The sequence below is a fragment of the Ursus americanus genome, chromosome 20 (assembly GCF_024610735.1).
Source record: "Ursus americanus isolate L20-20 chromosome 20, mUrsAme1.1.p, whole genome shotgun sequence".
NCBI classification, from domain to species: domain Eukaryota; kingdom Metazoa; phylum Chordata; class Mammalia; order Carnivora; family Ursidae; genus Ursus; species Ursus americanus.
Window position 1 is genome coordinate 5,507,641 of NC_142146.1, and position 17,219 is coordinate 5,524,859.

Sequence of the window (17,219 nt, forward strand, 5' to 3'; positions counted from 1 at the left end):
TATTCTTATTTGTGTTGGCCACTTGGTTTTGTCTTCTGTGAATTACACATTCATATCCTTCAATGATGTTAAAACTGAGATTATTCCTATTTTTCTTATTGAGCTGTAGAATTTCTTTCTATATTTTGGATAATAATAATAGCTAACCTCAGCTGAGCTTTGTTTCTGGTACTTCTGAGTGTTTCAGATAAATTAATAATTGTTTCAGTAACTTTTTGAGGTAGGTAATATCTCCATTTTATGGATGAGGAAATTCAGGTATTGAAGAATTAAGTTACTTGCTTAAGATTGCACAGCCCTCAGTTAAAATCCAGTCAAACTGGCTCCAGAAAGGTTTATACTAGAATAAACCTTTGTCTTTTATGTGAATAGCCACAGCAGATGGCTTTCTATTTCACTTGTTTGCTGGTGTTTTATGTGAGTCAAATATTTTAATTTAATTGAAATTAATTATCATACCTTTAAAACATGATTACTTTCTGTGTTTTGTTAAATGAATTCTACAGGATATCAAGATCATAAAGATATTGCCCTTTATCACCTTCTAAAAGTTTTAAACTTTCAAATTATGGGATTTGATTCCTTTAATTTACTTCTTGTACCATGTGAACTAGTTATTTTATTTTACATTTTTTTCCATGTGAATATGAAATTATGTGAGCAAAATATGCTAAAGAGTTTGTTCAATCAGCTCTCATATAACTAGTTACCACAGGTTTTATTCTGGACTTTCTTATTTACTGATCAGTCTATATTCTTGTGCCTTTTGCCTTCTAGATTTTTATTATAGGGCTCCAATTAAGTTTTTTTTTTTAAGATTTTATTTATTTATTTGACAGAGATAGAGACAGCCAGCGAGAGAGGGAACACAAGCAGGGGGAGTGGGAGAGGAAGACGCAGGCTCATAGCGGAGGAGCCTGATGTAGGGCTCGATCCCATAACGCCAGTATCACGCCCTGAGCTGAAGGCAGACGCTTAACCGCTGTGCCACCCAGGTGCCCCTCCAATTAAGTTTTTAATAGCTGGGATAATGAGTTGTCTCTCTCCTTATCCTTCAAAAATATCTTGGTTATTCTTGGTTCTTTTTTTCTCTATGAACTTAGGGTTGAGTTTAAATTTCATGAAAACCCTTGTGTGATTTTGAATGGTATTATATCATTTGTACATTAATGTTTGAATATTTTATGGTTTTAACATATTATTTCTGTCCATCTATGAGAATAGTATATTTATTTTTTTATTCAGGTTTTCTCATGATATTTTCCAATCATTTCTAAATTACATATAGGAAATATATTCAGCCTTTGATTTAATTCATATTCTCTATTTTTTCAGAGTCTGCTTATTTCTTTCTTCTACTCTGTAGGAGTACCTCACTTCTTTTGATACCTTTTCAATTAAAAGATTAACACGTTTGTTTTCACTGTCTTTTGTTTTTGAATAAATGCCTTGGAAACTAAATGCCTATCTCTGAGCTACTCTATTGTACGTCCTACGAATACTGTTATGTAATGCCTTTACTGTTACTCAGTTCTAAATATTTTGTAATTTGTATTATGATTTCCTGTTGAAACTGGGAGTTACTTGAGTTATTTTTAAATTCTCAATGTATTATTTCCTTCTTCTTGTCAACTATTTTTGGGTTATGTTATTCTATTTTAATTTTATTGTGATTAGATAATTTGACCAATATGCTGTCAAATATTCACAAAAAATTGAAACTCCTTATGTGGTTTAGTACATGGCTAATATTTATAAGTGTTACTTGTGTACTTTAAAACAATGTACATGTGTCCTACTTTTGTTGGTGAGCTGATTTTGAACAATATTAGTTTTATTATATTTCCTGTATTTTTCCTAGTATTTTATTTGTTTAATCTACATGTTTCTGAGATATAGATGTCAAAATATCTCAATGTGATTGTAGAATAGTGAATTTGTCACTGTAAGCCCCTCAGTTTATGCCTTATAGATCTTTTGAAGTGTGAAGTGATTAAGAGTTTATGGACTTTTTTTTGGTAGATTGTTTCTGTATTATGTAGTGTCTATCTTCATTAACAATAGCACTTCTGCTTAATACTGATATTGAATAAGTTTTACTTAGTATTTGTATTGTCTCTATTGTTGTACTCTGAACTTTTCTTTGCAGATTTCTTATAAATGTTTCTCCAGGACCTAGCATATTCTTTGATTTAGTATTTCTCCTGCACATTGATTTATTGTTTCTATAGTTTATGTTGGTTTTATTTGTTTTATAATCTGAGAATTTAACTATTATTGAATGATTGTAATCCATCTATAGTGATTATAATCACAGATATATTTGGACTTATGCTATCATACCAGGTGTTTTTCTTTGCTTCTTTAATTATCCAGCTTCTTTGCATTGATTTTTTTTGTTTAAATTTTTTCTCTACTAATGTGCAATACATGTGTGTGTTTAGCTGTTAACCTTAACTTTAAAAAATTTAATATGTGACTAATTTCTTTTAACAAAGAATTATAAGCATTAGTTCTATTCTAGAACCTCAAAGAAAATTTAACATGCTTTAATTACCTAAATAGCCCCACCTTCATGTCTTTAAAGCTGTAGAGTTTTTAACTTACATTCTCTTAAGCAAAGAACTTTAGTTATTAATTTTAAGCAGTCAATACTTAGTGACTATACTTACATATTTTATCAGTTTCTGGGATGACTTTTTAATTTTTATTTATTTACTTACTTTTAAAGATTTATTTATTTATTTGAGAGAGAGAGAAAGAGCATGAACAGGAACGGCAGAGGGGGAGAGAGAGAGAGAATCTGAAGCACACTCTGCACTGAGCACAGAGCCCAATGCAGGGCTCTATCTCAGGACCTTGAGATCATGACCTGAGCTGAAACTAAGAGTCAGACGCTCAGCTGACTGCATCACCCAGGAGCCCCTGGGATGACTTTTTTAAGTACAAATTTATTGAGATATAATTCACAAATCATGTATTTACTTACAGTGTACAACTCATTCATTTTCATACTTTCAGAAAGTTGTGCAATCATGCTTACAACTGAGTTTTGAATATTTTCATCAATTATCCCATATCATTTAGTAAGCATGCCTCATTTCTCCCTAACACTCTTGGCCTTAAGCCATCACTAATCTATATTGTGTTTCTATAAACTTGTCTTTTCTGACATTTGATATTATAGGAATCACTTAACAGGTGGTCTTTTGTGATGCTTCTTTTACTTAGCCTGATGTTTTCAGGGATCATTCATGCTGTCAGAATACCGGTACTTTATTCCTTTTAATTACCAAATGATATTCCACTGAATGGATATACCACATTTCATTTATACAATTGTCAGTAGAAAGGCAGTTGGGTTGTTTCCACCTTTTGGCTTTTATAAACAATGGTGCTATGAATATTTTACCTAGAAGTTTCTGTATGAACAAATGTTGTCATTTCTCTTGGATATATACACAGTATTGAACTTGGTAGATCATGTTGTGACTCTCTGTTTAACATTTTGAGGAACTGCCACTGTTTTTGCAAAGCACCACACAACATTCACAGAAAGTTCCAATTTTTCCACATCCTTGCCAACATTTATGATTATCTATATGTTTATCAGGTAAAGTGGTGTTTTTCAGTGGTTTTGATTTGCATTTTTCTGATGGCTACTGATGTAGAGCATTTTTTCATATATTTATTGTCTATTTTTGTATATTCCTTGTAGAAATATCTATTTTAATTCTGTCTCATTTTTTGTCATTTTATTGTTGAGTTCTAATATTTTTATATACTCCTGATACAAGTCTCTTATCACAACTATAATTTGAAAATATTTTATTCCATTCTATAGTCTATTTTTCACTTTTTTTGTTGGAATCCTTTGAAACACAAATATTTTAACTTTAAGTCCAGTTTATTTGTTTCTCCCTTTATAGCTTGGGCTTTGCATTCAAATATAGTATGCCTTTGCTTAACTCAAAGTTCTGTATTTTCTTCTAAGAGCTTTAGGGTTTTAGAATTTACATTTAGTTCTGTGATCAATTTCAAGTTAATTTTTATCTCATGTGAAGTTGGAGTCCAACTTAAGTGTTTTGAGTGTGAATATCCAGTTTCCAAGCACCATTTGTTGAATACTATTCTTTTCCAATAGAATATTTTTGGCAACCTTGTTGAAAATCAATTAACGGGAAAAGTGAGGGTTTGTTCCTGGACTCTTAATTCTATTCCATTGATCTATATATTTATCCTTATGCCAGAGCACGGTGTCCTGATTACTATAGCTTTGTAGTAAGTTTTAATAAGAGAAAGTGTGAATCTTCTTACCTTGTCCTTCTTTTCAATGTTTTTTTTGGCTATTTTGGTTCCCTTGAACTTCCATATGAACTTAGAACCAGCTTATCTGTTTATGCAAAGAAGTTGGCTGGGATTTTGATAGATTTTACATTAAATCTGTATATTAGTTTGGGGACATTGCTATCTTTTTACGTCTTCTGAAGCATGATTGTGGGATGTCTTTCCATTTATTTAGGTCGTTTCAAATTTTTTTAACTATGTTTTATAATTTTTATTAAACAAACATAATGTTTTAATTCCTTTACTGGACTTACTGTATATACTTTATTAGTATATACTTCAGATTTATAGTAAATTCTAGTGAAATATAAAAACATTACTCCTATGAGTTTCTCAAAAATTTAAAAATAGAACTACTTTATGATCTAGTCATTGTACTACTGGTTATTTACCCACAAACTACAAAAACAGTAATTCAAAGGGATACATGCACCATAATGTCCATTGATAGATGAATAGAAAAGAAAGTGGTATATGTATACGATGGAATGTTATTCAGCCATAAAAAAGAATGAAATCTTGCCATTTGCAACAACATAGATAGAGCTAGAGAGTGTAATGCTAAGCGAAATAAACCAGTCACATAAAGACAAATACCATATGATTTCACTCATCTGTGGAATTTAAGAAACAAAACAAACAAGCAAAGGAGAAAAAAAAATAGAGAGAGAGACAAACCAAGCAACAGACTCTTAATCATAGAGAACACACTGAGAGTTACCAGAGGGGAGGGGGTGAAGGGTGGATGAAATAGGGGATGAGAATTAAAGAGTACTCTTATCATCATGAGCTCTCAGTAAAGTATAGACTTGTTGAATCCCTTATTATACACCTGAAACTAATATAACACTGTATGTTAACTATACTGGAATTAAACTACGAAATCTTAATAAAAAAGGAAACATTACTCCTATGTAGTTCTATTCTCTTTTACCCTTTGTGTATTGTTATTGTTGTAAATATTGTATCTATCTGTGCTACAATTATCATTTTATATAATTTTATGTCTTTGAATTGAGCTGAGAGAAGAAATAAGAGCAAGTATACATTTATTTTGTAACTTTTGTTTACAATTTCATGTTTCCTTCATTTGTTCCTGTAGAATCAAGTTACCGTGTGGTGTCTTTTCCTTACTCCAATACACTTTTTGCCCACCCATCTCCATTTTGCTTTACTGTCAAATATGTTGCATTTCTATGTGTTCTATATTACCATAATATATATGTGGTAATACATATTGTAATGTACATTGTGTAATATATAATGTGATATATTTCAAAATAAGAGATGAAAGGGCAAGAAATATGCATTTACGTGATCTTTAAAAACTACAGATTTCCCCAAATTCTTGCTCTCAGCAGGTAGTTCCATTTTTCAATAACTTCTGACATGGCAACCTACCTGTCTGTAAGGGAGGAAAACTAAAGGCAAATTTAGCAATATAGGCTTAAACAAATCATGATCGATCCCCCCAGTGCTGGGCACTTTGGTGCCAGCCACACCCTCATCTCCCTAGATTGTCTTTCTGTTAGGAAGGAAAGCATGTTAGGCAGGTGGAAAGCAGTATCAGATGCATTGCTGTTTAGCTTGCACTTTCTACTCAGCCTTAGTACATAAACTTAATATATAAACTACTGCCTAGTATATAAACTTAGTTTCACCTAGAGAGAATGCATTTGCTAATTGCTTACTGTACTTCTCAGTAAGTGAAGTTTACTTCTCACTAACAAAATAATCTTGCTCAATTTATAGCTTAATTTACATTTAGTCAACCGCTTAATTTACATTCATTTAAAGCACACCACTGATTTTCCCCATCAAAACACAACTACTGTTTGGAGCTGCTACTGAAGTTATTGAGTAAAATTGTGAACAGCATGTTGAAGACTTACAATCTGATTTTAACTTTGCAAAGAGAAGAGGAAACAGATTGCTGGTCCTGGCTGGGAGGTTTTACATTAAAGGCATGCAGAAGGAATGAGGCCCTTATAAACAGAATTGCTTTCTTTCTTTCTTTCTTTTTTTTTTTTTTGATAAGAGAAACAAAAATGCGACATTTCCATTTCCATGAAAATGGAAAAGTGAAGATATAGGAGTGAGTTGTCATTAGGCTCTTGGATGTATTTTATGACTAAAATGTTGATGTCCCTACACATTGCCACACTGTCCCTGCTGTTTGAATACTATTAATGTTTGAACCCCAGCAATTTGACCCTATGAGGTCAAATTGGATTTTGATTCCATATTTGTGAATATGAGCAAGATTTATAGTTAATCATTTCCAATAATGACCTCAATTGTTTACTTCTTGTATGGATGCCTTTTGCAATATGACTTGCTACTCCTATGATCAAGAGGTAGTCGCTTTCCTCACCTCTTAAACCTGGATTTGCCTTGTGACTTTCATTGAAGACCCTAGTACCAGTGATGATGTGCCAATTCCAAACCTAGGCTTTACTCTCTTGGGACCTTTGCGGTCACCATTTGAGCAATGCCAGGCTAGCATACCGGAGGAGGAGAGACTGGTGACCCATTACCCTCTTCACCAGACCAACAGCCAGTCAATCACCAGACACATGAGGCCATTCTAGACTAGCCGCCCACTGGATGACCACAGGTACATAAGTGAGCCCCGCTGAAATCAGCTAAATTTGACTTAAACCAAAGGAACTACCTAGCCTATGCACGGATTCATGAACTAAAAATGCCCCTAGGTTTTAAATCACCAAGTTTGGCGTGACTTATTACACAGAAACAGTTAAGTGATACAGGATTTAAACTATTCTGTTACAAGCAAGAATAGTTAAAACACTGGCTCTGAGTAATAGCCCAGCTAAGTTACATTTTCAATAAAATATATAAATTTGTTTTTATACAATTCCAGCTATATGTAAATGGCCTGAATTTTCATTCCTCTCTACCTAAGGGAAAATTCAGTCTGCATTTCAAGGTCATCCTGGTCAAATTCTGAAAGCCAAAAATGTCTCAATAATACTGGCAAGTACTGATATAGCTTTATTTTAATTATATTAATTCGTATAAGGAACAATGAAGCACCTGCAAATGTTATCATTCTTGAGCCAATTATTTTCATTTAAAATAAGTCACTTGTTTGTGGCTTTAAAAATATCATATGTTTATTAAATAAGAAATTGCAAAAAAAGGGGGGGGCAGAAGAAAAATTTTTTAAAGAGCCAAAGAGCCTATAAAACCCATCAATGCAGAAAGAATTGTTTGATATTTAAGCTGACTTAGAGTTTTCCTAAATGATTTTCTAAATTTAGACAGGGTCCAACTGGACTCCTCCAGATAGAAATATACTCTATATGTAAATGAGAAAACTTCTGAATACAGTCTGAAAATATAGATATGTGTTACACGCACACACACACACCTTATCACACAAGTTTCTTGTGGACTTTTTTCCTCCTCTTTTTGGGTGAAGGGGTGTTTGTGCAAGTAAGTCAGAATGGAAAGCAGCAGCAGTAGAAATGAAAGTTATGTCATCTTCTGACTCTGATTTCAGTAGCAAATATAAGTTTTTTAAGTTCTCAGACTAATCAGAATTTTTGGAATCTTTGCCACAAGTTGACTCCCAACTTCTGGAATAAAATAACAAAATTGAGTCCTTAGTATATACCAGGCCCTGTGCCAAAGTCTCTACATTTGTTATGTCCTTTTTCCCTCTACATAACACTCTGAGGTACATAACATTATTACCTGTATCTTCAAAATAAGGGAAATATGGGGCTTAGGGAGTTTGGGACACCTGTCAAATTTCTATTGTTAGTTAATATTGCAAATGGGATTTGCTCCAATGCCACTCATCCCAGACTTATTCTGGTAGCTGCTCTGCTACAGAACTTCCAGGGTCCTAAGGCTCTGGAGTGGTGTCATTGTGGAACTCTGGGTGATCCTATATACCAAGGAATACAGGAAGGATGCAGAATATTCCTTACCAGCCTTTCTAAGGAAGGCCTTCTGCATGTATGCCTAATACATCAATTAAATATATTTAATCATGACCATAGACCTAAAATTTCATATTCTTATAAAATATCATGTTTTACTATTTCATTTTAATGAAGAGTAGATGAATCATATTTCCATAAGCTAAGACACAGCATGCAGCAGTGGAAATAATACTGAATGTGGAGTTGTACGGTTTAATCACTAATTCCTGCCAGCACGTGTATGGGCAGGTACAGACATGTATGTTTATGAACTCCACAGAGACAAAAGCAAACATATAGACGAATATCTTAGAAGCTGAGAAGATGATCCTTAGGCATAGTGTTGTCTAAACCAGAGGTAAAAAACCAGTTGACCAAAACTTGCAAAATTGCTTGGTTTTAGCATTTAACATTGAACTACATGATGTTAAACACACACACACACACACACACACACACACACACACACACACACACAAATGTAAAACAGGAAGGAAAGAAGAAGATAGGAAAGAAGGAAGGAAGCAAGAGAAGAAGAACAGAAATTTGAGTTACTTGAACACACATGAAGTTCTGGAGATTTCATTTAAACATCTAGATGTGACTGTGGACTCTGAGAAACAAACTGAGGGCTTCAGAGGGGAAGGGGGTGGGGGAATGGGATAGGCTGGTGATGGGTAGTAAGGAGGGCACGGATTGCATGGTGCACTGGGTGTTATACGCAACTAATGAATCATCGAACTTTACATCAAAAACCAGGAATGTACTGTATGGTGACTAACATAATATAATAAAAAATATTATTATAATTTAAAAAAATAAAAAAATAAACATCTATATGTCCAGCTTCTCTTGAAAAGGAAAATATGGAGCAAAACAAGCCCACATTCTAGTTGTCAAAATAGGCTTGAAAAGAGACCAGCTCCCTGGACTGGCCATATCATCTTTGTTTTGCCACATCCCCATCATTTCCTTTTATCCCTCAGGTCCTAAGACTAAGTGTGGAATGTCATGTATTATTGCATGTGTGATGTGTGATGTGTGTGGGGTGTATATGTGTGTGTGTGGTGTATAGTGTGTGTGCGTGTGTGTGTATGGGGTGTGGTGTGGGGAGTGTGTGTGTGCTCATGTGTGTGCATGTGTGGGGTGTGTGAATTATGTGTGTGTGGTGTGCATGTATGTATATGGGGTGCGATGTGTGTGTGTGCATGCTCTTGTGTGTGCATGTGTGTGTGGCAAGGAGGTGTATGTTTAACACCCTTCCTTTGCCATTCTGGACCTCAGGGTTTGAGGCCTAAATCTGGATTAAATCCATAATGAAGAAACAGAGTTATTTAACTGTCTCATCGTTAGTACTGCACTTTCTCCTTTCTTTGTAATTATTAATTCCCATTACTATTCAGAGAAGTGATTAATCTTTTTTCTGCACCATCCCCCAACCCTGACTTGCTAGAATTAGAATTACAAATTCTTCTTTAGGGACTGTCCTTGGTTTTATAGGAGAAGCACTGTCCATTCTAATAAAAATCCTCATTCTAAATACAATTTTTTTTCCCTAATTGATCTGATCTGTATTACAAACCCACATCCCACTGGAGCATAGGGAATGCTGTATATTAGATCAATCCATTGAGTTAGTTTGATGCAGCAGTTTAAATATGTTAATGTTCTTCGTACTTTCAGAATTAAAATCCCTCCCACATCTCTCCTCCAAGGCGTGGCATTCAAGTTGGTGATTGGTGTGGATGGAATGTATGTGCATTTTTTTATTCCAGCTCTTCTGATCTCACCAGTAGTGTTCTTGTCCTTCTGGTCTTCTAGGTTTGGTCCCTACTGGGCATCGTCACAGCTTCCATGTCCTGACAGTAGCGCACTTGAAATCGCTCATCCTAGCTCATGAGAGCCAACCATGTGCATATATTCCCAGCTCCATATTCTGTTTTTTTGGCTCATCACTTTGCTAACCTCAATGGATTGCAGTAGGAAAATTGGCAAATGCTACAATCAGAGCTGTTTTTCTTGGAGAGCTGGTTGTTAAATATTTACCAGTAAGCCACTGTCTCCAGATGACAGAAGTGGAATTCACATCCTGGGGTAATCCCCTTCACCTTGACTGTGGGCTTGGGTATGCAACTTACTTTGGACAATTTAGCATCAGCCAGTGTGATGCCAACATATTTTTATAAGGTCTTAACAATGAGGCTAGTCCTCCTGGAACACTTCCACTGTGCTGTGAGGAAGCTCAAGTCACATGGAGAAGACACATGGAAGAGGATGGAGGAGCACAGTTGGGCAATGAAATGAGGCCTCAGACATGTGACCCTCATTTGGGGATCCCAGCCAGCTCCCATCTATCAGGCCACCTCAGTAGAGGACCCAGATACCAGGCAATAGAAAGGAGATGCTTCTTGTGCACTCTTGCTGAATTCTTAACTCATGGAATTGCGAGCAAGTAAGCCACTACATTTTGGTGTGGTTACTTACACAGCACTAAAACACTTAAATGATTTTTTTTTCCAGTTCCTTAGCTCACTCACTCTTATGGCTTCTCCTAGCAGACTCAATCTCACCTCTTAGTTTGCTCATGCTACATATGTCTCTGAGAATCTTCCATAACTTCCATTTGGTAGGTGTCTTAGGCAGTTTACACCATTTCTGTTTACATGGATTACTTGCTCTCAATTCTTTGGTCAGTCTGTTTTCAACAGAATCAAGAACATCTTGGAGAAGCTAACTTCTGTTCTTTCTGAGATGTGGCCACTCTCATCTCCACATTTCTTAGGTTGCCTGCACCCAGGTTAATGTAGGGACAGACCATAAGGCAGTCTGTTTCCAACATCCCCTAAGCAATTTGGGTCAAAAATTTCCTGTCCATGATAATGGCTTTAACCCTCCTGACACCACTTGACTTTGGGGCTAGGGTTTGAATAACACAAATTAATGACAAAACTTATGAGAAAGATGAAGAAAATCATTATTTTCCAAATGAAAATGTTATCACAGTATTCACACATGTTTAAGAATCTACTGGAGGCTGATAATCTAAATTATTTTGCTAGTTATACTGAGAGGTGTGTTGTACAGTATCTTGCATTCAACATGTAGCTGATCTTCTGCTGACTTGATGAATAACTTCGTAACCCAAAAGTTGGATCCATTATCCTATTTTGATGCTAGGAATCAGATTTTCCATGGGTAAAATCAGTTTAGACATGGATTTGATGGTGCTATTTAAAATGTAATGTTATGAATTAGGGATGTTGGACATGATTCCTATACTGTGAAGATTGAAATATAACCATACTTTTTCCACTCTGGGTTCATGACTTTATTAATCTTTACAAATCCAATGTATTTAATCTTTACAATCCAATGTATCAGTTTTTAAAGTTTGCAGATCTTTGTTCTGTTTAAAAAGTCTTTGCCTATCCCAAAGACATAAAGATATTCTCCTGTGCTTTCTCCTAAATTTTTTAGTTCTTTACCTTTCACATTTAGGTCTGCAATCCATCTGGAATAGTTTTTGTTTATGGTATGCAGTAGAAATCGAGATGCATTTTTTTTCAAGAATGTCCAGTTCACTCCATACAATTTATTGTGAAGACCATTCTTTATTCCACTGCACTGAAAGTGTCCCCTTTGTCATAAATCAGTTTGCCATAGAAATGTAGTTCTCCAGCCTCTATTCTGTTCCAGGGTCCATTTACATCTCTTCACTCCACTACTACCTCGTCATATTTACTCAGAAAACATAGTGGGACTTGATATCTGATTTTTTTGGAGATTTATATATTTTTTAAACTAACGGTACTGAATAGGGTTCCAGAAATTGGCAGCTCACTCTGTCCTTAAGGAACTGCTTACTTATGTCGTGTTCTAACTTTCTATTATGGCTTCTTACTGGTCCGTAAAAGTTTTCGATTTAATAAGCATATTATTCTTTTGGTTACCATTTATTTTGCAAATATTATGCGTAGTTTGCGGTTTCTCTGTTACTTTTGCTTATTGCATTTTGACATATAGTAGACTCTGATTTTTATATCTTAGATCAGTATGTTTTTCCTTTTGTCTCTTAGTTTTGAAAATATATTGGGAGAAGCCTTTTTTACTTTGAGATAAGGCAGTACATCTTACCTAGGTTTTTAGGGCTTTTTGTTCACACTTAACTTTTAATCTATTTGGAAATTTTTTTATACCATATATGGTTGAAAAAAATTATTTTTTCCAAATAGGAAAATATTTAATCCCAAAGTAATTATTAAAGAATAATTTCCTTTATTTATCATTTGACCAAAATTAGATGCCCAAAATCACAAATATACATCAGTATCTATTTTAAGTTTTCAATAAGAATTTTAATGCACTTAAAAATGTTAATACACTTATTAAGAAAAGAAAAGTGTACCATTAGAGGTTAAGGGTGGGGGAAAAAGGAGTTCTGAGAGTAGATAATAGATGTGAGATCCAAGGTTATGAATGCTGTCATGGCAGAGAGCTTGAGCAGGAAGCAAAAAACTAAAGCAGTGCTTCTCAAGCCTTAGAGTGCATATGCATAAATTAGAGATTTTGTTAAATGTAGACTCTGATTCAGTAGGTCTTGAGTGGGGCCTCCAATTCTGCATCTCTAACATGTTCCCAGGTGATAATAGGGCTGCTGGCCTGGAGACTACGTTTTCAGTTTTTGGAGACCAGAGAATCTGGGCCTTCATGTTTCCTTCACTTCCATGCATTCTTTGGTGTGGGTCTATTGCTGAGACCTGGTTGACACTCATGAATTCACTTCTTCACATCTTTCTGGTAGACAATCCCTGTTTATTTGCAACTGCTCTCCATTTGCCCTTGTCTTATTTGCTTGAACCATAATTGACAGACTCTTTTGTCTTTTGTGCCCTAGATGAAGCGATTTTGTTAACCTCAACAGGATGATACCATAGCCTGGCCCTTCCTCCTGCACTGTTCTATGTTGCCTGTCCTCTTCAATGAAAGGAGAAATCACTTTCTGTTTACTTCCAATAACATTTGAAATACAATGAAAATACAATAGAAAACCTGACATCTGACATCTGACATCTGACATTCAGCATTTTTTGAAAAAGTTATTTTTTTTCAGGTGGGAGTCCTATATTATGTTGAATTTAGAGAATGCCAAGATTCTTGGAAAATGAAACATGTTAGCTACTTCAGTAAAAAGAAGCAATATCACTATTTCTTTGACATTGAACCTCTTAGCTTGCACACTGTAGTTAAGTTGTTCTTGTATAAGCTTTTCCTAACATTTTTGTTATCTGTCATTGAAACTTGCTTAGAAAATTCATTGTGTTAATATGCTGTTAAACAAAGACATATAGATTTCATTGCATTTGAGTAAGAATATCTTTTGAAATTAATAGAGTTGATATGCATCATTAACTCTTTGACATTTGTGTTTTCTGAATCTTTAATGAAGAATAAAATGAAAATAATAACTTCCTGAAATTCTAATTCAATTAGTAATTATTTATTTTTTTAATTTTAGCATGAAACAGAGAATTAATTTTGGCACCAAGTTGCTTTCTCAGAGAGAATATTTATTTAACTCTTAGACAGTTCAGGCTAGATACCCAGCCATTTTCCAAAAATAAAATATATGGTTCAATCTGGTAACCTTTGCTTCAACATGGGCAGAGATGGAGTGTGATGAGACCCAGTAAGGTAGTGACTGAATAGAAAAACACATGATTTTTCCTGAGTCGGATCACGTCTTCTAATCAGAATTCTTAGCTTCTCTGACAGGAACAGTGATGACATTTCCTAAGACCATGCATGAACCTCTCATAAAGTTCTTCTCTTGAGGCACTTTCCAGAAAAATTGCCTAACTTCAAGACTTTTTGGCTTTTTCACTCTTCATAACACTTTTGCACAAATGTTTGCATTTTTGTGGGTCCTGAGATACCTCAGGGACCCTGAATAGATTAACCTTGGGAATCTTATAAAAATACACTAACGAAGAAAGATTTTCAGTAATTCTTCTCTCTCTACTTTCAAAAAGAATCCTTCCTCTTTGACACAGAGGCTGAAGTTGTCTTCTCCAGCCTTTTTAAAAGAATATACAAATTGAGCTCAGTGCAATATTTCTGACTAACTGGCACCATTCAATGTTATGTGTCAGTGCCCCTCCAATTATTACTGTATGTTAATTTTGATTAGATAGGAGGTGGCTCTGTGAGTCTTGATTTCCTGCCAGTACAATCAAATATGAGCTGAAGGAATGGAAAGCAAATGTTACTTTCAAAACCCTAGTGAGGAGTGTATTGCTTATAAATTACTTAAAAAGTGAGCTGTGTTTCAGTTAAGTGATTACAAATGTCTTTAGCAGATGCGGTGTCTGAAATGGGCATTCAGTTAATATTCTGCTCCTTCCTAGTCCCTGCACAATGCAATTTCAAAATTTTATCTTTCAATAGCCCCATTATTATGGACTGAATTGTGTCCCCTCTCAAATTCTTATGTTGAAGCTTTAACCTCCAGTGTGACTGTATTTGGACATAGGGTTTTTTTTTTTAAGATTTTTTATTTATTTATGTGACAGAGAGACAGCCAGCGAGAGAGGGAACACAGCAGGGGGAGTGGGAGAGGAAGAAGCAGGCTCACAGGGAGGAGCCCGATGTGGGACTCCATCCCGGCCCGCTGGGATCACGCCCTGAGCCGAAGGCAGATGCCTTAACGACTGCGCTACCCAGGCGCCCCAAGGACATAGGGTTTTTAAGGAGATAATTAAGGTTAAATTAGGTCATAAGGATGGGCTATAATCCAACGGGACTGGTGTCCTTATAAGAAGAGGAGAGAACAGATCTCTCTCTTTCTCTTCCTCTCTCTGTCTATGTCTCTGTCTTTCTCTCTCTCCAAGCACAATCAGAGAAAAGATTGTGTGAGGACACAGTGGGAAAGCAACTGTCTACAAGACAGGAAGAGAGTCCTCATCAGAAAATAACCATGAGGGCACTTTGGTCTTGGACTTCTCGTCTCTAGAACTGTGAAAAACTAAATTTCTGATGTTTGTTTAAGCCAATCAGTTAGTGGTATTTCGTTATGGCAGCATTAGCGGATGCATTCTCATTTTTTCACATTTTATTACTCTTATAATGATTCTTTCTTTCAAAAGCAAGTGTTCTGATGGAATGGAAATACATTAGATGGAAAAAATGGAGGGGGATGACTGAGTGGATTGGCTTATTCTTTAGCCTTGACTTGTATAAATGTTCACCAAATTGAACTGAGGTAACTCATCTTCCCTCCCCCCCAAAAAAACCTCCATATTTGAATACATTTAAAACCTTTTTAGAGCCAGAAGTATGTTTTGTTTGTTTAAGATCTATGGTACTTAGTCTAATATCTGAGATACAGCTTTCTAATATATATTTGAATAATGAAGTGAATAAATCAATGAAATCAGTCTCCAATTAGATCTCCTAGAGATGTTTCAAAGTATATAACCTCTCTGAAACAGATACAAATGCGCAGTAAGGTATGTTGAGTTTCAAAAATTTGGTGAAACTACAGTGACATATATTATAGTTCTTGTTACAAATTCTACTGTTCCCAATGCTTCTACTGAAACAGCCATGACTATAAAAGCCCTGGAAATTAGTTTTCCAAAGGCTGGACAATTTATATATTTCATCCATGTTCAGTTAATAAATTTTTGTTATCTGATTAACACTGACCTCATGTCAAACAAGTCAGTGTACCAGGCAAGTTCCTGTCAGTCAAGATTACATGTTACCCCCAAAAGATTTATAAGATACTGGTGGTACCTGAAATAAATACCAGTTCTAGGGTCATCTCTCTCTGTTCTTCTCTCTGCTTGTCTTTCTCTCTGTCTTTATCTTAAGCACTCTCAAGATGTCAAAGGGCACAGGTTTCATGCAGCCAGAGGAGTATTGCTATGTTATATTAGGACTAAGTCATCAACATGAATCAACCTCCCGCTCTTTATGATGTAACTGTAATGTACTGTTAAACTTGCATTTTTCTTTGCCCCAGCGGAGTGAATGCTTAGGCTTGTGAAGGACTCCCCTCATTTCTATTAAAATGTACTCTTTTGAGTTTTGTTTCAAATGAGAAGGATGGTCATAAATGTTTGACAAGGCAGAAGTTAACTATAAAATTAGAGGATATTGAATTTTTTTGTGTATCTGGAATCTCTTCGAATACAGCAATGAAGTAAGAATGCAAAGAAATTCCTAGAGCACTTTTTCCAGATGCTATGGAATAGGCTCTTTATGTATAATTAATCATTTAATCCTCATACAAACATGGCAAGTTGAATATGATTATATTCATTCCAAAGATAAGGGACTAACTTGTGGGTAGTGTATGCACATACCCAGCTAAGAAATGCTAGAGCTAGAATTCACATTCAAGTTTTTCTGACATCCTTTTCAATGCAAATACATAAAAGAAGTATTTCAAGGATGGTACAGGGAGGTGTTATTGATAGATCAGGTGTGGTAATATTTAGACTTAAATGAATTAATTTAAATGAATTATAAATAAATATTCCCCTTTTGCCAACTCCCACTAAAAAAATGAGGAGTTGAGGGGCACCTGGATGGCACATCCAGTTGAGCATCTGACTCTTGGTTTCAGCTCAGGGCCTGATCTCAGGGTTGTAAGATCAAGCCCTGCACTGGGCTCCGTGCTTAGTGCAGAGACTGCTTGAGATTCTCTTTCCCTCTCCCTCTGCCCCTCCTGCTCCTGAACGCTCTCTCTCTTTCTCATTCTCAAATAAATAAATAAATAAATAAATCTTTTATTTTTTAAAAAAATTTGTTAATTATCTTGTTTTATTAAAAATATGATTTACATAACTGTCAAAAGACAGGTATTTATTTATTTATTATTAATAATTTTTAATTATATTATGTTAGTCACCATAC